The sequence below is a fragment of the Manis javanica genome, chromosome 7 (assembly GCF_040802235.1).
Source record: "Manis javanica isolate MJ-LG chromosome 7, MJ_LKY, whole genome shotgun sequence".
Taxonomy (NCBI): Eukaryota; Metazoa; Chordata; class Mammalia; order Pholidota; family Manidae; genus Manis; species Manis javanica.
This window is the reverse complement of record NC_133162.1, coordinates 20733869-20760131: the sequence shown is the minus strand read 5'-3', so window position 1 is coordinate 20760131 and position 26263 is coordinate 20733869. Positions and strand designations below refer to the sequence as shown.

General features: G+C 40.6%; 1 long non-coding RNA gene across 2 annotated transcripts; it reads right to left on the bottom strand.

Annotated features, from left to right (window-relative positions):
* Positions 1-3570: 3570 nt before the first annotated feature.
* LOC118968899 (uncharacterized) lies at positions 3571-23063 on the bottom strand. 2 transcript variants are annotated; one of them, XR_005056766.2, is made up of 5 exons: positions 21237-23063; positions 21024-21093; positions 18722-18826; positions 16375-16511; positions 3571-5049 (listed from the first exon to the last, which is right to left on the bottom strand). It is a non-coding gene; the product is annotated as an uncharacterized lncRNA (long non-coding RNA). The 2 variants fall into 2 exon arrangements; XR_012133035.1 differs by lacking the exon at positions 21024-21093 and having other exon boundaries at positions 21237-23060.
* Between the last annotated feature and the right edge of the window lie 3200 nt (positions 23064-26263).

Sequence of the window (26263 nt, the reverse complement as noted above, 5' to 3'; positions counted from 1 at the left end):
AAGGGGCTGTCCCCATCCAAATTTTCAGCCCTGAGTAGGCATTCAACTGGTATAGTGATTTTATTCTTGGATTGTTCCCAACAATCACAAAAGAAAAAATAAGAGGAAAAGTTTGCAAGGAAATATGAAATGAGTATTTTAGTTGTGATGTTCCCATTCTAGAGTTTGAAACCCATCCCCCCAAAAAAAACAGAAAGGAAGGAAAAATAAAGGATGTCAGGATTTTCAGATATTAACCTTTTCCCCTTTTCTCCTAAAGCATATTGAAAAAAAAAATGTAGCAATGTGTCAATGTTCTTTGGAGGCAGGTCTAGTCTTTTTGTGAAGTGATTTCCGCTGCCCCTGTTCTTCACATTCCTTTCTAGGCACTTCTCAGAGGAAGAGGGGAGAGACCCAGCATCCACTGAGCAGAACTTTTCTGAAAGGCTCCCATGTGTGAGAGGCAATGGGATGTCGTGGTCACAAGCATAAGGAAGCTAAGTGCTGAGACTCTAGGAGACAGGAGGCTTCACTCTGCCACCATCTGTGGGGCTTCCAGGAGGGGGAAAGCCAAACTGTATTTACTTTAGGAGAGGGAGACGAGTGCCCCCTCTTCCACTCTTATCCCTCATGGATGCTTCTATCTAATACCACACATAAGGCCCAAATGGTACCCCTGCCTTAGGAGGTTAACAAAGGCTCCTGGGACAAAACAAGTGGCTACTCAGGTTGAAGGAACTTCTTATTCCTGGCCTCACCCTCTTGCTAGGTGACTTCTGACCATCATCTGCATTTTTGAGAGACCTGTGACCATGCACTTTGTCCTGCCTCTGGAATTTTTGTCCCTCAGGCTCCTGTCTTCCTGTTTGGGAACATTTGGTCTGCTCTGTGCTGACTGTGCATGCTGGTTGAGATCCATGGCTCTGCTCTTACTGAAAACATGTGTCTGTTCCCTCAGGCCCTGCTCCAGAGCACCAAGCTTTCCATTTCTTTAGAACTTACATCCTTTACTAAAAAGGTTTTCAAGACCTGTGTTGCTCTGAGCTTGATTGAGACTCCAAGAGTCACTGATGCTTTTGTGAAGGGTTTCGTGGACCCAGCATGATCAGAGCCATCTCTGCTTCTCTCCTCCTCTGTGGGAGAACTGGGCACCTGCTTAAGAAATCCGCTTCTCATCTCCTTAATGTTCCAGATGGCCATGAGGTCCATCGGCTTTTTTTGTAGGAGACAACGCTTCAGTGGAGGAATAACCTCGCTTTGCTGGGGCTCCTGCTCTGCTTGAAGCCAGGGGCCTACAACTCCCACCCACAAAATCCAACACCTCAGTCTGGATACCCAGATGGCTGATTTTTTGTTGTTGTTAATCTGGAGAGTAGAAAAGACTGGTCATTCCTCTCTCCCACTCCTACTTCCCACACCTTCACCTTCCCTACTTTTTCATAAGATAATTCTTCTTTATTCTTTATGTCTGTGTTAGGACCAAAGTTAGAAGTTTAAAAATCTGTTTTCCCTGGTCACTGTCATTATACCTCGGGAAAGAGAATATAGAACTTCCATCCTCTTTACCGCATCCCACCACCACGAGGACCTGCCCACCTGCCACCCTCACTACTGGGACTGGGTCACCTCCGTAGGTGACTTCTTATCCTTTCTTATAGGCACAAGCTTACATGATTATCAGTTTCTCATCTGTGCAAACAGAAACGTGTGACATCAGGGAAGTCAACACTTTTGTGTGGCCTTTGAAATTCCATTGAGGCTAAGCAACGAGAACTTTGTTTGATTTTATTTTGGTTTAACAGTCAACCATATGCCACCCCCTCAAATCAGCCAGGCCCATAGTTGACCACACAGTTTTTATCCATTCCATGAGGGGGATACTGGCCCGTGATGGAAGGATGCAGCTGGTTTTCTATCAGTTGAGTGTCTCTGGGGAGAGGTGCATGCTTTTTTCAAAGTGATCACTTCTGTACTGGAAAAAGTTCTTCCATCATCCTTGCTACGAGGTTATGAAGCTACTTCTTTCCAAATGAGATTTGGATAATCATCAAAGATGAAATAATTCTTCAAGTAACACCCAATATCTAAGATGCAAAGACTTATTGGAAATATTGGTATGGAGACAAAATATGGCAACTGCTTTTGAGCTAAGTGGATGGCCTAGACATTTTGTGTGTTTGGATCACGATCTATTTCTTAAATTTACCTGACAAAATTCACTGGAGGAGTTTGTAAAAAATACAGATGACAGGTATCTATTTCCCTATTTTGGCAACTGGTTCTGTTAAGTCTGCAGAAGAATAGGATACTGACCCCAGGTGAGTCATCTGATCATATGTGAGTGAGGTCTGCATGCTGCCAGGGCTATGCTCTACGAAACAAGAGAGCCCAAAATTATGTTAATTCAACACATATCTGGGATTCTTTGGTTTCCAGTTCTGGGTTCAAGTGCACTGAAATTTTCTTCCTGACACTGAAAGACAGCAATTTCTTGGTACTTGAATTGCCGGGGTTTCCTTGATATCCAGGGAAGAGGAAGCTCAAGCCTTTGGTGGGTCCAACTGGTATCAGTAAATGAAACAAACCCAAACCTCTTTTTGGTCACACAAATCACCAGCACAGTATTTTAATTTTGAATTTGTAAGTGTGTACTTACTTACACCTGACCTGATCTTCAGTTTCCAGCTCCAATAGGATTTGGTTTTCATGTCCTATTAACTCTGCCCACTTAGGAAAAGCAAGAGGTGAAGGGTTTACCCCAACACTTGGAAAAGAAAATCTTTTCTATATTTCCTGCCATGGAAATGTACAGGTGTTGCCATCTCTCATATTTCATTTCTCAAAAGAATAGCCCTGAGGCTCCTGAAAATTGGCTACAAATTAGGGATTAAAATAGAGGGTTTATTAAGTAAATTACAGCCTATTATTCAATAGAGTATGATAATACAACCATTATAATCATAATGTTAGGCAGAAAAACAGAAATGAGCTGATGGAAAGGAGAAAGGGCCCCCCAAAGATTACTCAGGAAGCTGATCAAATAGAGCCAGAAAGCCAGAAATTACTCAGAGTTAATCAGATAAAGCCACAGGGTCCAGGGATGACTCAGGAAATGTCCAGGATCCCCCCCACTCCCCCAGATAAGAAATATAAGAAATATGAGAGGCACAGGCACAGCACAGCCCCTGTCCCCATTTCACCAATCAGATCAAGCCTAGAGAGCTGACAGCTGTCAATCAAGGACCTGTCTGCCTTGCTGAAACCACATAAAAGTAGCCTCAGAATGAGCATCCACGCCTGCCTGTCCTATCTTAGGCAGGCCTGCTCTGCTACTCTGTGCAGAGTGTATTGAAACTTACTTTGCTTTCTTGACTTTGGTCTCTCATCTCACTGTATCTGACTTCCCTGGGACACCAAGCCGAGTCCTTTCCTTCCTAACAATAATACTTATAAATAATGGGTAATGGCATAGGAAAAGACAGTAAGTAAAATGGTCAATAGGAGAGCAAAATGCAAAATTACAGAACCACATGTATTGCATAATTCCAACAATTATACATAAACACATAGTTATATATATGGAAACACAAACAAGGTATAAAAATATAATTTTATTTTTTACAAATACATTGGTTACAAATGCTTTCATTTTATTCTTTAGATCTTTTTTCTAGGTTTCTTTTTCTACTAAAATTTGATATATCTATTATTTTTCAGGATAACAAATGACTCAAGGTGATATAGAAGGAAATTACCTCCAAGTTAAATAATTTAAAGCATGTTAAGAAATACTCTTTTCCAATTATGGCTCTAGGATTTGCACATAGCCACTATGTGTGGGGACACCTACCATTAGTAACAGTCACACCTGCCTCCAGGGATCATCAGAGAAGGTTTTATAACTGATGTCACAAGGACCCTTAAGAACATTCAGGAATGCCTGGCACCATGTCCTGTTTCATGCAGTCCATCCAAACCAGAATCCCACAGGGGCTGAAAAGATGACGGCCAGTTAAAAAAATTGCGACGGTATTTTTGCAGTCATCTTCAACATACAGAACACCTTTGAGATTAAGTGTATTGTTAGATCCAGAGATGAAACAGAACCCAGCAGGTAAAGGTTACTGGGAGGTTCAGATCTCAGCCCATCCAAGAAAGAACTTTCTAATCAGAGCTCCTGAAGAGGGCAGCTCCCCTGCCAGTCATACCTCAGTCTGAAGCTGGAGGGTCATTTGTCCAGGAAGCTGGTGAGGGTCCAGTCATCAGGTGCAGACAAAAGCTGTATTAGATAACATGTAAGCCTCCTGCCCAGCTCTGGGACATGCAGGTTGCAGATTTACAAAGGTGAAAGTTTATCTGACCAAGCAAGAAGGGAAGGCACACTACTCACACCATACAGATGAGGAATTTGAGGCTCCAAGAGATTAACTGAATGCTCCAAATCACACAGCTAGAGAACTGGAGAACCACTATCTTCAAACGAACGCTGTGAGCACCAGTATATGCACTCAAATACCAGGGTATAAGTATAAAGCCAGGAGACCAATAACTCCAACAAGGATTCAGGGAGACAGATCTTCGAGTGGCAAATAGGAAGGAAAAAATGACAACGTCCTCTCAACCTTTGCCTTTGTGACGATATTACACTCTGTAGGGTGCATCTTCTTATTTCCTCCAATGCCGTGGTTTGTTAGGAAAGAGTCACAGCTGAAGTCACAGTCCAGGCCAAAGCCTTGGTCTCCGAGAGGCACTCTGACTCAGTCCATGCAGCATCCCTACTTGTCTTGACTGGCTCTGAGCCTGGGGTGGGAGCTGTTGAAACAGGAAGGGAGGCCATGCACTTCTGTGTGGATGAAGAAATGCTTGCTCCTGAGTGAGAACATGGGTCCGCCATAAGGGAAGCAGAAACCTGCTGCCTCTGGTTCTGGAAAAACTGCTGTGCTCACAGCTGTGTGGCTCCTGAGGAAATGCGTGACATTTCTGCGAAAGGAAACCCAGTGGACCGCAGAGGACAGGGGGCACCGGGTAGCCCTTTCCTTCTTAGTCTCTGGTATTGTTGTTGCTCTGCCACTGAGAGGAATCAGGGGAAAGAAAAAGGAAAAAAAAAAATCAAGTAAAACAAAACTGGGAGTATTAGACAGGTTTCCTTTTTCTTCAGAGAACTGTCATGGCATTAACACTGTGTTAACAGTACACTCATTCCAATTTCCAGGACTGGTGATTTCACTGAAGTGAAGGCTCGGAAGAAATAAAAATCATCCCAGTTAACATAAATTGAGCATGTATCATGCAGTAGGCCCTGTGATAGGGCATTTTTCATGTGTTGATTCATGTCAGTCTCTTGAAGATTTTATGAGGTGGCTATTATCATTATGCTTATCTTACAGATAAGGAAACATACACAGAGAAGTTTCAGTAAATTGTCCCAGGTTACCATTTATTTAGTAAGTAGCAGAGCTGAGATTCAAGCATAAACAGTCTCCGTCAGAGCCTGTGCCACACTGGACTCTGCAGTATTGTGCATACAGCCCAGATGGGGAAATTAAATGCCCAGGAAAAGTTAGGCAACTTGCCCCAAAAGGGGACAAATCAAAACTAAGTCATTTATTTACATTGATCTGATGATCATCTCCCAGCCTAAAAAGAATATCCCGCACCATGCTGGCAAATCATGACCATTGGCATCCCATGAAACTTTCTGGCTCACAGAAACCTCCTGAACAAACTTTCTTAGAAAACACTGACATAGATACTGAAACAAATATTCATGGGACCTCTACAGAGAGTTAAGCCCTCCCCATCACAGCAATTCAAATAGCTATGGATTCCTCACAACCAACTTGGGAAACGGTATTTTTACCTCCTTATTTACAGGAAGTGCCATATTTGAGGTCCCAGAGCCAGGTAACAGCAGAGGAATATGAAACAAGCCTCCTGACTCTTAGTCCAGGGCTTCCCACCTCACATCTTAGTTTACCTCTCCAAATGGAGTTCTTGAAACAACACAATAGCTAAAACCATTTAAATAGGAATCCTAACCACTCTGACTTTAATCTAAAGCTGCTAAAATTTTCTCTAAATGTCTTAACCTTAAATAATTAATTAAATGAAGCTTGTATATGGGACAAGCCTGACTCTACTGTAATGAGGTGCTTTATTTTACTGATATCTGCAATCACTTTTAATGAAAGTAATGTCCTTATCAAGGAGGAGAGGAGGTTTTTCTAAGGTTTGGTCTCCATGTTACCTTCTCATAGCTTGTGAAGAACCCAAACCCTGAAGAGCAGGTAAAATTGGTGGAAGCAAGCCTTTCAAAAAAGAAAAGAACATATTTATATTTTAATAAAAATGAGACTTTGGAGATGAGACAGAGTGAGGGAGACTGAGAAAGAGAATGAATATGTATTATGCAGGCAGCCAATGTGGTAGGAATGAACTCAGCCAGTCCTTGGCAATTAATGAATCACCAATTTCACAGAGTGCTTGCAATAAAGCTCTGAAGTCAGCAGCATGAGGAAGCCTGTAACACCAAGACAGTAAAACAGCAGCCCATTTTCAGAAGAACTGGACTTGAACTGGAAGCCAACTCTACTCATGCTAGAATGATCAGCAAGGGCTTCCCCGGACAGAGACCCTGGCGATACAGATGTGCCAACTCTTGGAACCTCACCATGCATTCAGAATTAGAAAGTTAATACCTCCTGGGATTGTTACAATCTATCAGTGAAAGAAAGACCTTGCCATTACCTAAATAGCCCTGATACTTTTAGTAGTTCATTCTTACTATTATGAATAGAACCCACCAATGGAATCTGAGTGGGTTAAGATGGTTTCTTAATGAGGTTTTTCTCATTAGTCATATTCATAACTTCCAGTAGGAATGGAGAATTTAAAAGGCATTGCTGTGAGGCATTGGTCAAATCACTAACAATCAGCCACCCATTTTCTCTGCTCTTTATACACCACTTTGTACCCTTTCAGCCTCCCACATTAAGACCCAGTTCCAATCACAGGTTCTCTCCTGAAATGCTTACATGAAGGATAACTTTAACAAAGCAAGATGTGAGAGAAAAAATCAGCAATGAAGAGAAAGCCTTCAATGCTCATTCATTTATTAATTCATTACAAACTGAATAAATGAAAGTCTTACTTCATAAGAGCCCTAGGACACTTGTTGGTCTAGGGGGGTTCAATGATGGCTTTTGGGATAGGGCAGAAGATTTTGAATGGCTACCTGAATTTTATTTCTGAACATAAAAATACTTTTTTTTTTTGCCAGGAAATTAACATGTGCATCTTAATAGTCCTTTATGAGAACACAGTCATATTAGGATGCTAAAAGAAAGCATAGATAGGCAACAGAAATTATTCCATTAGTAGCTGACTCAGAGGATATAACCAGGTGAGCAATCTCAGCTAAAGCTTAGGTTTTCACCAGTTCAATTCTCTTGACATTACTCATTTAAGGTTTACAGTAGCCTAGATTCACATACTTTCCTTGACTATAGGAATTAATAACGTAGGCCTTATCAGGAGGCTTCAAAGAGATGGCCACGTGATACAAAAAATTAAGAGTGGCAGTTCATCTCTGTGCTACTGTGAGAAGTTGATGAGCTTATAGTGAATCACATAGTAGTCACTGACCTTGGGGATGTCTTTTCTCATGACAATGCTGGCTGAATCTGACCCACAACTTCTCCCTCAGGGAAAGGTCGTAGCACAGGCCCTTAATTTTGCTCAGAACTGACTTGTAGGAAATCACATGCAATTTGTATTTGGTGTCCAGGATGGACTTTGTAGGGTGCCACATGGTATTTTTATTCAGCACACAGGACTCAATCAAGCAACAGAAGATCCTTCATATACAGCTTCTGTACAGGTATCATTAATTTAAAAATCATGCAGTAAGGACAGAGGCCAGAAGAGCATCTGCTCTTGTGAGCAAGTGTAGTCAAGCTAAAGTCATGTGCATACATGCACATACATAAACACGCATGTGCGCACACACACACCCTCAGTGGTATGGGGGCTTCATCTTCCTTGCAAAGTGCAATCAAAAGCAAAGTACAGGGAGAGTAGAGAAGCCTTTCTTCCTCCTGACTGGCAACCCCAAATCCTACACTCCTAACTTGTCCCCTATCACAACACATACTGCCATTAGTCACTCAAGTGCCATAGCTGGGAGCATGGGCATTGCTTTTCTTGACTCTTCTTTTTCTCACTTCTTTATGAGATTCCCCATGGTTACCACTTACATATCCTAAAATTGTATCAAATCTTTGCATTTTAATATATATCCATCCATCTCTATAAGTAACCTAATTCTGGCCACCATAACATCTGCCTATATTAGCCTTCTAACTGTTCTGCTTGCTTCTGTCTAGTTTGTTCCACAGCACATGTGCTGAATTCTGAGGATGCATAGAAACACAAAGAGGTAAACCTGTAGTCTTGCTGCGCTCAGAGAACAAAACCTGTCAGGAGGAGGATGCAGGAGCCCAGGGTAGGGGACTGATTAAGCCCTAGAAGGACTGGTAAACGGACACTAGGGATCTGAATCACAGTTCACCCAGGGGTACATTCCAATATTGAACAAAGCTAGAGACTGAGGAACAGCCTGGACTGTTGGCAGAAAGCAATAGTTCCTTAGCTGACAGACAAACCTATAGCTATTTTGGCTTTTTTATACTGCTGGAGTGACATGGTTGGAAGTTTGGTGGACATCAAACCATAGCCATTTTCCACAAAAAAATGGGAGAGGGGAGTATTACATGTAGTGGGAGAACAAAACTAAGCTGCAGATGTGAAGAAAACTAAATTTCTAGCTGTTTCCAAGGCTGAGGACACCAGATAAACCAGGATCTTAATCAAAAGCCAAGGAGAGTCACACCATGGTGACAGAGGCTGATGAAAAAAGACTGGCTCTTGCCAAAGCTGAAACCCAGACTAAACCCAGATAGGACTGAGGTGGTGAAGCTCCTTACCCTATGATCCCAACAGAGATAAAGGGAAATACTTCCTTTTGCAAAACAATGCCATTTGTATTCTCTGTGACTCTTTTGTATGTTGCCCAGTATACAAGGAGATGGCTAAAAATATGAAGATGGTGTGTATATATAAAGATTTTTGAGGAAACCTATGATGATAATTGGTATTAATACAATAATACCAATTATTGGATCAGATCAGAGAGTCCAGAAAGACATCAATAAAAACAGTGAACAAATTTGTGACAAAGATCACCCAGTAAAACAGTGGAGTGGAGAAAGAATGATCTTATCAGTGAATAATCCTGTATCAACAGTAGAGCCATAGAGAAAAATCATGTATGTATGCCTCTTCACTTTTACATTATACTATATACAAACATCAATTCAAGATGGATTACACATCACAATGTGGAAGGTAAAGTAATAAATATTTCATAAGAAAATATAGGAAAACATTTTGATGACTTCAGTGCATGCTGGTTTTCTTAAACCAGTTCCTCAGAAATTCTTAATAGCAATAATTATAGAGGAATAGACTCTAGTGAAGAACATCTGTATGTTAAGACACCACTAAGATAATAAAAAGTCAAATCATTTAGTGGGAATATATATATATACATATATATGACAAAAGTCTCGGCCAGGTTGGATATACAACAATAACAAATATAACAAAAAATCAGTAAGACAAAAGTAATATAACAGAATAAAATTCAAAAGATTTGAACAAACAATTCACAAAAAAGGATATCCAAATGATAACTGACTATAGTAGTAATCAGGGAAATACTTATTAAAACCAGTGTGTGATAATATTTCATAATCAAAGGATAGGCAAAATGAAAAAAATGGGAAAATAGCAAGCGTCAGTGTATGTGTAGCAATTAAAACTCTCATTCACTACCGATGGTGGCATAAATTGCTACAATTACTTTGTTAGAATATTTAGCAGTCTCTACTCAAGCTGAACATAAGTGTCCTCATAACTGGGCACACATATAATACTATTTATAGAACTATACATATTAACTTCAAACAATATATCTCAAATAATTCACAAATAAAAACAATACGGAAGAAATTCCAAAACAGATACTGAATAAAAAAGCAAGATATAAAAAAGGACATAGAGTTGGATCCCATTTATAAAAATTTTGTCGGAAGTATTAAGCCAAGAAAAACCAACCTACCCTATAAGAAGTCACAGCAGAGGTTAGAGGGAACTACCAAAAAGGGTCTAAGCAGACCCCCAGGCTGCTACTAATGTTCCTTCCTTGACTTGAGTGCTGGCTACACAGGTGTGCTCATTTGTGAAAATCCTACAAGCAGCTCAGTGATGACATGGGCACTTTTTAATGTATACTTACCTTTTAAAAAAATAAAAATATCCATGGTAGGAAGAAGGGATGGACCAGAGTCTTTGCAGAAAAAATAATTTTATAACAAGTTTTATAAGAGTTAACCATCTTTGGAAGTAGCTCTGAGAGAGCTGTTAAGGTTAAAATCATGAGATATGCATTGACCTAATTTAGGCACACAGCCCCTCACATACATACCCCTTGCTATATGTATATACCAAGTTGACTGTAGTGATGTCATTGCCTTTATCACATATCACTACACCTCCTAGGGGTAACAATATCGTACTAATAGAAAATGACAACTGACTTGTCATAATACAGCCCAACAGCCACACTGATTCAGGCCACGTGCCCCAGAAAGTGACAGAATCATCCATCTCCATTTTGAGTGGAAGCAGAAACATAGCAACTATCAAAGCAAAACTCTGTCAAAACCATACTAGTGAAATTCTACTGTGAAGAGATGAGAAAGCAAATGTTTAAGATTCAAGGCAAGTCTTTTCTGTTTGGGAGCTAAGATTCTTTGTTCTAGTCAGAGACAATATGCTCAAAAGGAAAAAGGAAATCAAACATTCTATTTAAAGTACATCAGTCTGAGCCCCAAATGGTACAGAGATGAAGGAAACTGAAAAGGAAGAATGGCTGATCACATCTTGTTAAATGTACTTAGATGGATCTGATTCTCACAAAACGGGTATAGATATCCTCTCCCACTCCCAACTGTTTGTGGTTGAGCAAATTCCTAATCACATATAAAGGTCAGTTCAAATACCAAATCCGTATAAAATCATTTCTTCCCTCTCCCAGGAAAATTCATCAACTCCCCATCCATTTTTGTCCTTACAGTACTTTGCACAAATCTTTATTATGCACCTATCATTCTAAGTTGCAGTTCTTCTGTTTGTATAGTTGTCTATTCACACCAGTACAGTAGCAAAGCTTACATCTTAGCACATAGCATAATAATTTGAAATGTTTTCATAGTTTTATTACAAAAGGAATATGTATACATGGTAAGCAAAAATTCAAAACAGCATAGATGACTATAAAGGATGATTAAAAATTTTCTCCCATGATTTAGGCCAGGATTCAGCAGACTTTTCTTATAAAGGGCCAGATAAAACATACTTTAGGTGTTGCCTGACATATGGTCTGTTACAACTACTCAGCTCTGGTGTTGTGTTACAAAGACAGCTATAGGTTATGTAAAAACAAATGAATGTGGTTGTGTTCCAATAAAACTTTATTTTGAAAAACAAGAAGCAAACCAAATTTGGGACATAGTTTTCCTACCCCTGAACTAGTCCATACATCATGTTTCAAATTAACAACTGTTACAAGTTTCTTATAAAATGGATTGCTGGTTGAGTAAATCCTTTATGCAGCCCAGCTAACCAAAATACAGCTTTTAAAGACAGCAATAATACACAATGTTTGACCTGTGCTAATTTTTCAAAGAGGGAAAATTCCTAAACTATTCTGTTTTTTCCACAATGAAGAGAAGTTTGTATGGCTTTGGTAGCTCCTAATTACCTTCACTGAACCTCTGGAGAGTTCAGGAAAAGCAAGAGGATCCAGATCTTTGGTGCTACCACATCTACATCTCAACATGAGCTCTAAAGTACACTTATCACCAGAAATTAAATTTCCAGTTCTTGTTTGATGCTCAGATGAGCTTACAATATTATCTAACCCATTGGGCATTTAAGTTACAATATGATATAGATACATAGATGAATACTAAGATCAAGCTAATGTCATAGATTTAAACTGAGATGTTTTCTTTGATGGAATTACAGGTCACAGAATGTCTAGTTTATAGTATATAGTCTCTTTGGTGCAAAACCCTCCATATATCTCTTCTCTAACTTAAAAAAACTGATAAAGATTTGGAAGCATCTGCTATTACACAACCAGAATAAAAAACACAGCAATCTTGCTACTACCTTTGTCATCAAAACTGCCTACCAACACTGGTAATTAGAAATTTTTTTGCTGCTGTTCAAATCTAAGTGCCTAGAATTAACTATACTTAAGCTTAGTTCATAATAATTTTTTGCTCAGTTTGAAACTTAAAAAAATAATAATACAAGTAATGCATGTTCACAGAAGAAACATCAAGAAATGCAGACAACCTAAATGGTAATTAAAGCAGTCATAATCAATGGTAATATTTTAGTCCTATATTTCCAGATTATTTTCATATTTTCTTTTCTTCTTTTACAAAAATAGAAATGTACTCAAATAAAGCTTACTGAGCCCCTATTATATACCAAGTGCCCTATTACACATTTGAGATATATCAAAGAAAACAATAGACAAAAATTTCTACCTCACAGAATTTAAAATCTTACTATTTTTAAAATTTATGTTTTTATTTTTTGCCTTGTGTACATTTTCCAAGTCATTAGATATGCATCTATAGTATATTTAATGGTTGTATAATATTTTATCACATTCATGCACAAGGTCATGGGTTTTGCTTTTGTGGACCAAGAAAAGTCCAGGAAAAAAAACAACAGAGAAAAAACTGAGTAAGTATTTACTCTGAGCAAATAGTTATAAATGCTGTGAGGGATGTATAGAAATAAAACGAAACAAAAAAAAGTTTGAAAAAGGTAAGAAATGGCCTAAGCCCTAGAAGACATGGAAATGGAAAAGGGAAAGAACATAATTACAAAACACAGAATAATATCACACACAAAATATAACACTTAATTCGCTAAGTGGGTATTAGCGATTATGCTCATTGTCACAACAGTTGTTATTAATTTATGATAATAACAACAAAGTAGTAATAGTAATGCAACAGCCAACTTTTTTGGGGGCTACCTTGTGCCACTATTTTAAGCACTACACGTTTATCGACCCACTTAAGTCTCACTGCAAAAACATCCTTTAAGGATTACCTTTCACATCTGAGGAAATAGAAACAGAATCACAGTTATTTTCCTGAAGTCACAGAGCTAGTAAATGTTGAAGCAATATTTCACATCCAAGAGTCTCTTTCCAGAGTCTTTGCTACTGATCATTATGTTGTAGTTTAAAAGCGCACCTTTTTATCCTCAGAATACAAATTCTATCTATAGGGATAACCACGAAAGACGGTACTTGCAACTAATTCCCATTGCAGGAACTACAACGCAGTGTTTATTTAACAATCGAAAGATCTCTTTCCAAAGAGAGGTGTCTTTCCTTTTTCTGATCCTAGGGGTGCACCATTCTCTTTCCACCAGCCTACTTCAGAGGGTCTTCCCTCATTGTATTCACAGGTTTTTTTGAGAAGTTTTTGAAAGCTAGGGACTTCTCTTTACAGAAAACATGCTCACATACACACAATGGGTAGGCAATCTCAGGAAGCTCACAGACCCTAATGCCAAAGGAGAATACCTAGGGAAATGCTTTTCAAGCTTCAGGGTTCTTAAGAATCACTGGGGGATTATCAAAACATGAATATTCCTGCTCTGTGCCCTGCCCACTCCCAACAAAACACTAAATCTAGAGTTTAAAGTTGCTGACAACCCCCATGGTAATTTCAAAGCAGGGGCCTGAGAACCAGCCCTGAAAGTAGTTTTAATTGCTGGTGACAAAACCCAGTTCAAAATCCTTCCACCCACTCAGCAAAATGCAGGACAGGGCAGGTGGAGATTAGTGACAGCATTTTCAAACCAGAGTGAGAAATGCACTTTTCAAGACTCTAATTGAGAGAGAGAAAGCAGTGGGAAATGAGGAATGAAAACAGAAGACCTTTTACTTTTCAAATAGGCAAGCCCTGGATCAGACAGCCTAAGAGTTTGGATTCCCACATCCTCTGTTATTTTAATTAGGAAAAATGACCCAAACCATCAAACCTTCAGCTCTTTGACACAGTCTGATTAGCCAATTACCTGTACCACATCTCAGCAGCCCTATCTTACAGCGAGTTCCAGGTTTTCCCTGCTGTCTCTCTAGGGTCAGCAGCCAGCAGAGGGAAAGCAAATGCCAGCTCCCATATTCTTCCTGGTTAACAAGCTGGAGATGATACACATTAGCGATGATGCATGAGTCACTTACAGGGAGGATGGATGGATGGAGGTTATGAAGGGAATAAAACCATTCACAATCTGAGAACAGGATGACATGAAAACCCTTAGATTTTTCTGTTTATGCCAAACATTCTCATTACCATCATTGAACTGACAAGAATTCCCTAAGAAACTCTGAAGTAAACCCTCACACTGGGGCTTGGTGAGCCAAGAGAAAGACCTCTGGAGTCAAAGTCAGATCAAAACTCAAATTGCTGATCTGCTGCTTTTCAGCTAGGTACTTGGGGAAGGTTTCCTAATCGCTCTGAGCCTCAGTGTCCATGGTGCTAGAATGGGGATAACACCAACATCACAAGGTTATTGTGAGGATTCAATAATGTAGCGATATTCTGCAATGTGCTTACAGAGAAGTTCTCTAAATAGGTTGTGATTTTTATTATTGTTAAAAAACACTTTCTGTTATCAGGTACATAGCATATATGGGTGGAGCAGTAGCATTCAGCAAACTCTCTTCTGTCTTGCCTCCAACCCTCAGCCTCAATCAGGTACAAGAAGAGCTAAAGGGGCCACTGATGACTCACTAACAATGGTCAGCCTATAAAATAACCCTGTATCAACAGGCGATGCCACCCCACTTAAGTATATCTGATCAGTCTCCTGGACCGTCACTCCTTAAAGACTAATAATGACCCATTAATCACCCCGGACAAAGCAACTCACTCAAAAGCCCAGCTCATAGAACTCATGGAAGTCCTCCTGGACCCAGAAACCCAGAGCCCAATCTCTACACCTCTTCCCAATGGCAATCCGTGGTGGGCAGGAGCACAGGCTTTACGCAGTACGTGAACTCTGTCCCCAGCCCATGGTAAAAAAGCCTGAGCAATATAGCTCTTGGAGGCATGCTGTGTCCTGAATTTTAGCCCCTCCTCTCCCAATACCTGACGTGTAAATCACACTCTTAAGCCAGCCAGCCTCCGGTTTCCTCTGCCACAAAATGGAGGTAATAACGATCTCTCTCCTTCTTATCTCTTAGGACTATGATGAGAATAAAAGTGAAATAATGTGACAACCGTCCTCAGAAGTGAAGCATTTTGAACAGCGAAAAGTACGTTAATGATCCAAGGTAGTATAAAAACATTCAGCAGATCTCTGCAGAAACAGAGGCACGATACCTTTTATGCACGTGTAGAAGTTCAAGTAGGGTTCCCTACAAGAGCATTCTGGGCCTTTTATCCCTACCTACATTTTAGAATACGCTCTGTACTTTCAGCATAAACCTTTCACAGTAAGATTCCACCTTTGTTTCTTGCCAAGCTTTTAACTTTTGCAGCCATTCGATCTGAACAGGACCCATATTCTACAGTGACAACTACCTCGTGAGGAGTCTGATTCCTCTTCACACTAGACACACTTGTTCCCTTCTGGGCCATCACCCGTGGCCACTGCAGGGATGTGGTTTGGCCAGTTTCCCCTATGGAGACACAGGTGTGTTCTCTATACTTCTAGAGGTACGGGACAATAACTAAGATACACATAAAGGCAGGTCACAGAATTTGCCTATAAAATTAAAGACATAAAGCAAAGTGGCAGTCTGGACAGCCTGGCTGAGTATGTCTCTGACAGAATTCACTACATAAAAGACAGCCCTTTTTGTGAAACCTGTGTTTGAGAAATAAGTCAGGATAAAAAGAAGTAATAATATCTAAGATGAGACTTAGATGTGCAAATAAGAGCAATCTTATCTTCAAGGGATGGCACAGATTTTTTTTATAAGAGATTTTCTATTTCTCATTGGGCACGCGATATACCCATAATCATTCAAAACTGATATCATAGATTAAGGAATATTTTAATCTTGTTCCTCTCCACATTTGCTCTTGCAGTTCTCTTGCCTACCTGTACTTGTGGTCATCTCAAAATTCCCTTTTTAAAGTTCTCACTATTATTCATGATCCAATTTAAGCATCACCCTTGCCACAAGCTTTCATAACCATCCCAGCCAAAAGGTGCCCATCTCACCTTTACTTTACTAGCAGTTTTGCCGTTGGATGACATTAATCTTCTCCTGACTCATATGAAAGTTTGTAACCCTTTGTACAGCTTCATGCACACACCTTTGGTCAGTGCCTGGAACATATTAGGTGCTCAGAAAACATCTGTAAAATTAAAAATTAACAAGATCATTTGTACAAGGTTCTTAGTGTTGTCCTTGGCACACAGTTAGTACTTCTTAAATGTTAGCAATTATTAATATCAAAAATAAGTAAAAACACTCCATATATTTGTGTGCCCAATACTATCCTATCCATAACTTTTTAAAAATACATGTGGACCATTCCCAGTCAATATTTAAATATCTTTTTTAGAAGATGCCAGCTGATTTAAAAAAGAGGTTTAATTTCTATTTTCACCTTATGCATTTTGTGGTAGAGATCACACATTTACCAACACAAATGATATAAAACAAACCACTTTGCTTTTATATCTTAGTGCAAATATCAGTACATGATTTAAATAGTAGCTTTCAAATTTCAGGAATTTCTGTAAATACTTACATATATGAACAATAAGAAAAGACCTACTCATGTGAAATAGAAGGTTTGCTCACTCCCAAATCAACGACACAGATCAATGTGTCATCTTTGTGTTCCCAGAACACGTACAAAGCACTCAACACCCTCAAGGTGAACATGCAAAAAATACACGTGTCAGACCTGGGCGGGGCTTCAGAGAGATAACTGACTGTGTGTCGTCAGAAAACAGAAAGCAGACTGGCTGCCTAGTTTTAAGATAGCTAATAAGGAGATTCAAATCTAGGCACATCTCTCTCCACATCTTAGGCTTCTTTCCTCTTCAGCGTCTTGCCTCGCGGTCCATGTTGCATTTCATTCTTGATGAGGGCCAGAGCCCTGATCACAAAAGGAAAAATGTAAATTCGCTGAAAAAAGCCAACTCTCTTAAAACTTAAAAGGTCAGGTAAAAAAAAAAAATCTTATACAAAGGATCACTAGATGCAGTTTTCATAGCCAATGTTGAAATAAAATCAGATTTTGTCAACTCAGAAATGAGTTAAGCAACACCAGATCTCAAAATGTGCCCATGACCCTTTGCTCGTAAGTCACCCAAGCGTTAATTTTTAAGGCTTTTCTAAAGATAAAGAGAGTGTGAAATGATGCAATCCCTATCAGAGCTAAGGAATGAAATGTGACAGGCACGTGTTGAAAGCACTCCTTTTTTGTGGTAAGATGGAGCATCCATAGCCAGGATATGCTTCCTCACAACCTCCTCTAAAATGATTAGTTGATAGATCTTAAAAGGTTCTAATATGTAAGTTCTACATTAAAACCTATAAGGCAAGAATAGATGTTGGAGTCAGATCAGAGCAGGTTCCAAATTGTTTTCTGTCCCTGGGCCCCCATAACTACTTGGCTATGTCACCTGTCTTTTCAAAACTCAGTTTCCTGTTTTGTGTAATGGGAGTAAAATCTGACCCTCATAAGGGTATTGTGAAAATTTTTTAAATGATGAATATAAGGCATTTTATCAAAATAATTGGCTCAGTTTAATTACCAAGGTTGTAGTGATACATCTCAGATCTCAAAATAGCTGCAGGAGAAGATATGCATTGGCAAACAACCAGGCAGTCATGCAATTTGGTAAGTGCAGCATTAATACCATCATACTGACATGATCAGCAATGTTCTGCAATGACTCTCTTTGAGCAGCAGGGCCAGTGAGAAAGACAGAGGGTGGAAACTGAAACATTTAAATTATATTCAGCATTAAAATGTGAGAAAGAGATATTAATGCTTACCACCTAATAAGAATTTCATTAATAGGGATTAATGAGCTAATGTTGGTTAGCATTTTAGAACTCAGTGGAAGGAAGAATAATATACACATACACACACACACACACACCATGGGACAGTAAATATCACTCTATAAAATGAGATCATTTATAAAATGAACCATGCAGAAGCAATATGTTCTTGCTCCTGAGAAAGTATCTGTACTCGGTATCCTTCACCACAGGATTCCCTTATTTGGTCCAGATCTTGCAATAGTTCCCACCAAGAAAGTCTGTCCTAAAGACAAGGTTGCAATATTAGTACCTAGATTTACATCTTGGGAATTCCTCTGAACACACACACACACACACACACACACACACACACACACACACACTCAGAGTAAAGCAAGTTCTAATCATGTGCAAGGCAGAAGTTACATCTTCAAACAGCTTCCCCAAGAGCCTCTGCAAAGGGCACAGAAAGGAGAATGGAAGGAGGGGAAAGAAGCAAGGAAACCATTCAGAATTCTTGAAAAGTCACAGAGGCAGCGGATAACCACTATAACTGCATACCTTTAATGAAGGTGTTACTGTAATCATTAGTCCTGCTTAGTTATGGCTTTTAGCTGAAGATCAGGTGGGTCCAAAGGATGTGGAATGCCTGTGCCCCACTTCTTCCTGGGGGAGGAAATCAAAACGGCAAATCATGAATTTCTAATTTTGTGTTCAGATCTGAGACTGATGAACTGTTCCCTTTGCTGATCTGAGAGAAAGAAAAGTGTTGGAAATGGCAGTGACACTCTTCATGTCAATGCTCTTTCATATACCAAGATATGCTACTCTGTTCTTTAATCCTGGTTGACACTGACCCCCAGCTTGTCAAAGGTGCATGACAAATGGATAGGCCTAGAACTCACAGCTCCCCTTGGCTTTTCATTTCAAGTTCCCTCCATCTAAGAAATTTTCTCTGATTCCCCACACTCTGATTTACAAAAATAATAACTTTAAACTTTACCATCTCCATGATGCTCCAACAAATAATACCTGGCTAGATGAAACTGTTTAGCTCTGTATGAGAACACGGACATATATACTGAAAGGTTGTGTGGGGGGCGGGAGTAGTGGCAGTAGGGTTGGCATTAAGAAATAGAAGATTTCAGATGAGAGAGAAAGCCCACTAGATAGCAAATTCTGGGTGCTCAAACATTAAAAGTAACCACATCTATTACTTACCAATAATTTGGCCCACACTGCGCCTATTCAGCTTGTAAGAATAAGCATATGAGTTTGCATGCAACATACAAACACACAACCTGGCAATACATTTCAGTCATTTGTTAAATGAACAAGTATTTGGGTTGCTAAAGATTAATTTTCCCCCTCTCTCATTCTGTCCAAAATCTTTCAAGGCTAGATAAAGGACAATTTGGTGATAATGATATTAAAGGTGGGATTATTAAAGTAGGCAGTGAGGACAAAGTTTTCATGAGCTCAATGGACAAAATATCTGCTGCGATTATTTTAGTAAACTTGAATGTGAACAACATACAAGACAGAACCTGTGTCCTCAAAGCTAGATATTAGGGGTGGCTGGATGTCCTCTCGACAGGGATGTCAATAGTGAATGCTGCTATCATGATTTGCATCAATACACTCCATACCTACATTCCACAGAATTACTAAAGAACAGGTATTTATTTTAAAATGTTCTAAACTTTTATTTCAAAAGCTAATGAAGAGTACATTAACTAATGTGCTGTGTCTCTTGGAAGGCTTCTGGAAATTATATCACAAATGAAGACAGGGTGGAAGGTGCTAAGTGGTTAATATGTGCATATTTGAAAAGAGCAAACTCTCAATTTCCTGATTGAATCCCACTTATCTATTTATGTTTATTTTTTGTCCATCCTTTGGTTCTCTACGCCTGCTTTATGGTAGTCTAGGAAACTTTCACACACTTTTTAAATGGTCTTTAATCATTACCAACAAAGCTGTTGCGTTACTATTTTGCTAATAAGAGTTTCCAATTTCACTTTAAATTGACAGCTTCATCATACTAAGGAGCTGCAGATTTATTCCTCCAAATCTAAAACCACTCCTGGCAGGGTCAAAAACACCTACTTCCATCTCTACATCTCCCTCCTCTGTGTAAAGCAGAAGCCCACAGCACCCGCACACCTCAGTGTCAGCTTCTCTCAGTCCCTGCCACCCGACAAGGAAAAGGTCCGGCCTTTTTTTCCTGCTCTTCACTACAGGAGGTCAGGCAATGGGAGTGAACAGGTGGGATGCTGGTGTTTCTAGGGCTAGATCACATTGCAGAACCACCAATAATTCAGAAGCGGCAAAGCCCCAGATCTGAACACACACACACACACACACACACACACACACACACACCCTTAGAAGGTGGTGCAGGCTCTCTGTAACTTGCATCCCCCAGATCTGAACATACACACACACACACACACACACACCCTTAGAAGGTGGTGCAGGCTCTCTGTAACTTGCATCCCCCAGATCTGAACACACACACACACACACACACACACACACACACATACACACACACACACTTAGAAGGTGGTGCAGGCTCTTTGTAACTTGCATCCCGTGTGTGCCCAGAGAGAGGACCACATGGAAGGGCTTGACTGTCCCCTGCAGTTCTCACCCTCTGAATTACCCTACAAGTGTGTCACCTTTGACTTACAAGACCTATCAGTAATCTTGTAGCCAGTAAAGGGTAAATAATTTCAGGAAATGTCAGACTGCCCTAAAGGTTAACCCTTTCACCCCCACATTCGAGATCCTTCTTAACACTCTGCCCTTTGCCCGGCCTCCAACCCCACGGACCACTGTGCCAGTAAGTCGGATTTACCTGCTAACTCGGAAGTTTCTTTCAGGGTTGGGCTTGGTCAAACAGGCACCGCTTGGGGGAGACGGAATTCCTGGGGAAGGTGGCAGAGGCTTCATTTTGCACACTTCCCAGTGGGAAGCCTGCGCGCTTGAGTCCCCCCGGCCCTCAGCGCCCCCCCCCCAACCAGCGCGCACCCCTCAGTAGGCCCAGCCGCCCCGCCGCCACCTGACTCACACAGCTGCTGCGGCCCGACCGACGGGGCCGTCTGGGCGGAGCTCCCGGTCCCTGCCGGCGTCCTGCCGGCCGGCCTCGGCGCCTCTGTTCCGGAAGCCCGGGGACCTCCTCACTCTCGCTCCGGAGGCCCGCGCTCCGCTGCCCGAGGTCCCCGGGGCCCCTACCCCTGCTCCCCGGTCCGCTCGGGGCTGGCGGCGCTCTGCGAAGGGACGCGAGCAGCGGAGGCTCCGTCCCCGCCGCTACTGGCCGGGGCCCCGGGGACGCGGGAGCCGCCGCCGCAGGCGCCCGGGGCGGGTGAGGGGCGCGCTCAGCGCGGCTGGGGAGCCGCCGGCGTCCACTTCCCTGCCGCGGGAGCGCGGAGCTGCAGACTGTCCCGGGCCGCGGTGGCGACGCGGGGCTCCCGCTGGCCGGTGTGGAGACCGGCGCTCAGGGCCCCAGCTCCTCCCGAGTCGGGCCGCAGGGGGCGGGCGCGGAGCGGGGCACCGCACGTGGGCCGGAGCGGGCGTCGCGGGGACCCGGGCGCGGGTGGGAGCGAAGGGGGCCCGGGCTCCGCTCTCCGCTCCGCCCCGCCGCGGACTGGAGCCCGACTGACGCCGGAGACCCTCCCTCTCGCTCTGCCTCCTCTTTGCTCCCCTGCGCTCCCTGCAGAGTCCAGATTTCCTGTGCCGCCGCCAGGACTCTCGGCAGGGTTTTAGGAGGAGCGGGGTTGAGTGCTGCTACTCCTGCCCCCAGGGTCTGTGCACTGGCGCCGTGATCATCCCCCGAGCATAAGCAGTGTGTCCCGGCCTGGGAGAGGCGCCGGAAGGGCAGAGGAGGGAATGCTGGGTTGTAAGTGTGTGATAGACAGACCGGTCTCAGGTACAGCTATAGGTATCTACAGATGTGTATAGGTAAATATAGATATATTCTATCTATAATCTATATCTTTCCAATAATGGTGATGGGATATATATTTAACGATTTCTCCATCAATCACCGTATTTCTCTCCCTTTTTCTGCCCATCTCAAACTCTCATTCTATTCAAAACCAGTCTTTTTACCTAATTCTTTTTGAAAGAGTACTGGCTTCTAGACGTACTCTAAATGTTTTGTGGGCTTGTGCACTTCCTCATTCTCCAAAACACTACAAAATCCTGGGGATGAGGATGGGGTTAAAACCAAAAAGATGCTCAGAGTGTGCACTTGCGGCCATTTTAGTTCTTGCATGCCACTGCCGTCTCAGGGCCTACACAAAGCCCAAGAACTCCATAGGAAATTAATAATCTATTAAGGACATACATTTATTGCATCTATTTGGTAACTGATGCATAAATGCACTGGTTTACTTGTATCAGTCAGTCCTCACCCTTCCAGCAGAAGACAAGCCTTCTGAAATCGTGGGATGAACGTACCATACAGTTAGCAGTCTTCTGTTAGCATACCAGTTGCTTGCCACTAATTTGCTGGGAGAATCACCATGCTTGGTTGCTTAAGCTTGGAAAAGAATGGGTTGCAAATGAAGAATACTCTACAAAATAAGGAACCAATGTGATTAAAAATGTCAGCTTCATGAAGGACAAAAAAACTGAGAAACTGTCACCATTAAAGGAGATGGTGTAGACATGAAAACAAATGGTGTGATCCTGCACTGCATCCTAGACCAGGAAAAAGACATTTGTGGATCAACTGGCAACATTTGAATTAAGTCTTTGAATCAGTTGACAGTATCATACCACATTTAATATCCCAGTTGTGAAATTGTATTATGATTATATAAGATGTTTATATTTGTGGAAGTAGAAAGAAAGGTATGTAAGAATTTCATTTTTGCAGCTTTTTTATAGTCTGGTGTCATTTTTAAAGGAAAATGAAAAAAATGGTATGATTAAAATGTAATGAAAAGATTGGATTAAATGACCTTTAAAATCTCTCTGAACCTAGAATTCTTCAATTGTGTGACTGTAATATCTAACAAGCCAACCATCCTGCTGCTGCTGTTATAAAGTTTAAATGGAGATCTTAGGGAGGAAAAAGGACTTTGAAAATTGCAAAGTATCTCTTAAAACCCAAACATTTCTAAGTAGACTGTTTACTTCTAGGAAGACGAAAATCTTCAGATTCCTTTGCAGTCTTCAAACAATAACACTCTGATATGCACATGTAGGTGCTCAATATTCAATAAATGAGTGTCAGAAAGATAATAGCTATAACAATAAGATAGCAAAAATTTTTCTTCCAAATATGTATTTCATTTCTTCCATGGTAACTTCATTAAAATACATAATTTCTGCACCTGTGATAGGAGCACTCTGACGATAACAGTAACTGTTCTCATTAATAAACTTTTTCTAAGTTGTTGAAGGAAAGGTTCTCTTACACAAGCTCTTTTGTAAGCTGTGTTTTTGGAAGAATCTTCTGAGTTATTCTTTAGCCCAACCTAAGACAGAATGCAAGTAAAACAGCCACCTCAGCCATTAAATTTCAGTGTTTCCATGAACAAGAGTGTCCTGATGGTAGTTCAGTTCAGTCACTAAAGGACCCTGGAATATTCTTCCAAAAGTACCCTCGTTACCCATGAGCAAGGGCTTTTCCATGGAAAACAGACCTGTACTCTACTAATAGAGCAACATGCCCTCTAGTTATGGTCTATATGTGAAAGAAAACCTGTGGTCCTGTTTCCTCCCCAAACCACAAATGATACTTTTTAAAGCCCAGAAGAGCTATTTTTCTCTCTTGCACAATGGTTTCAGAGATTTACAGAAGCATTTGTTTAGTGCTTTTTCCACAAGATTTCCTAATTCCTTTCTTGCCGTAATAACTGTGTGAAAATTATTCTGCAGATGGATAACCAGGTTAAAAAAGTCAAAATAGAAGTAGGTCCCTATACAGATATTAAACTGGATAAAGCAAGGAAAAAGAAAAGAAGCAATAAATAAATGTGAAGAATAAGGACTAATGTGGATGCTGTAATAATATTCTTAATATTCTAGCCCTATATTATTTATCCTTCTCCTAACATAAAAGCAATAGTGAATCCAGACTGAAACCATTCCCACAGAAACTTGGTAAAGATGCAGCACTTTGGTTTGTTTTTGTTTTCCTTCATATAAATGTTACTTTTCCAGCCTCCCAAATGCACATCCCTAGATCATTCACTTAAAGAAGTGGTTCAACAGATTTATTTAGGGGGTTTACTAAGGCTGAACAATATTTTTCAGCACACTTAAGAATTAAATTATATTTTTTAGAACAGTGTGGATTTACAGAAAAATTGTAAGGATACTATAAAGAATGGGTTCTTAAGATGGAAGTTCTTTAGTGAGAGTGACAATCTGCAGAGATCTGGGGCTGTTGCCCTATCTATATCAGTTCGGCATTCAGCAACCCAGGGTGGAGGATCACACATAGAGAAGCCAGCCATTGTCCCCACATCTAATACCAGACCAGTGGTTTAGATACTTTGTCCACAGGGAAAGGCAGGCCATGGAACAGAGAGCTCCAAACTCCAGGGATATTGATTTTGGCTGCAATGAAGTATGGAAAAAGTCAAACCTAAGGGAACTCTGAAAAGCAGTAAAAGTTAAAGTGAAAGGCTACTGGGAGGAAGTTGATAGATTCATTGGTGATAAAGGCTGCATAGGAGGTTGTTCTTATTGTGATGGAGAGAAATGAGGACAATTCCTGCTGAGAGGAGCCCTCTAGGGCTAGACAAATATAAAAAACTGACTTAAGGAACTACCCTTCCACAGGAGTCCAGAAAATCATAACACATACTCCAGAAAAATCAATAACAAAAAAACCCCCCACAAAGTATTGAAACTGCCTGTGAGAGCAATCAAATGTCAGATTTAACAGACTTAAAAGTAGTCATTATAAATATGCTCAAAGAATTAAAGGGAACTGTGATTAAAGCAAAAGAAAAACAAAGAAATAAAAAACATGATGGCAATGTCATGCCAAATAGGCAACATCAAAAAAGAGATAAAATAATAAAAAAGAACTTCGTGGAAATTCTAGAGTTGAAAAGTACATACTAAAACAATAATTCACTCAAGGGCTTGATGGTAGATCTACCTGGCAGATAAAAGCATTTGAGGACTCTAGATAGATCTATAGAGATTATGCAATCCAAAGAAGAGGAAGAAAAAGTAGAATGAAGAAAAATGAACAAAGCCTCAGAAAAACGTAGGACACTTACACTCTCCAGCACATCTGTAATGGGAGGACCAGGAGGGGCGTCAGAGAGAGGCAGGTGATATATCCAAAGAAGGGATGACAGAAAACTTTCTCACTTTATTGAAGAACGTCAATCTACATATACAACCTCATTAGATTTCCCAAAATATTTTTATGGCAAAGTTTTAAAATACATTATTAGATCAAAATAATCTTGAAATCACCTAACACATTCTAATTTAGTCTTGTCATTTCATACAATAATGTTGAAATGAACCATCTTCAACCACCACCTACAGTTCCATCACACACCACCCAGGTTAGAAAGAACATGATGTATTGAATTCACAAAGCCAACTCTGAATGTCATGAATGAAAAGAATGAGTTTGAGAGCCCAAATTGTTCATTACAATCTTTGGAATCATCAGCTATAGGAGGGGCAACAACAGAAAAAGACATCTTTCCAAATGTTTCTCTAAGGAATAGTGACAGGCCATGGTCAGGAGAAGAAGGCATTAGTTCTTTCCATCTAGTTTCGAAGAGCTTATCCAAAGATGAATGAGGCTAATTGAAGCCCAAATCAGTAGATTTGGGCCATACTATTCCAGCAGAATATATCTGTATAAGTTCAATAGTGGCCATTTCAGTGGCAGAGAAATAGAGAAGTTCCTTTCTCCCTGTAGGTTTTGAGTCAAAGTTGCCTATAACTGGGAGAGAGAAGAAATTTATATCAATGCTAAATTCACACTTTTAATTAACTTGGATGGAGATTCTAATTTCTGATTTGAGATTACTGTGTGGCTTAAAGTGGGATTCCCTTTTACCAAAACGTGAACATAAACGCCATGTACCTGGAGAATTTTCAATCAAG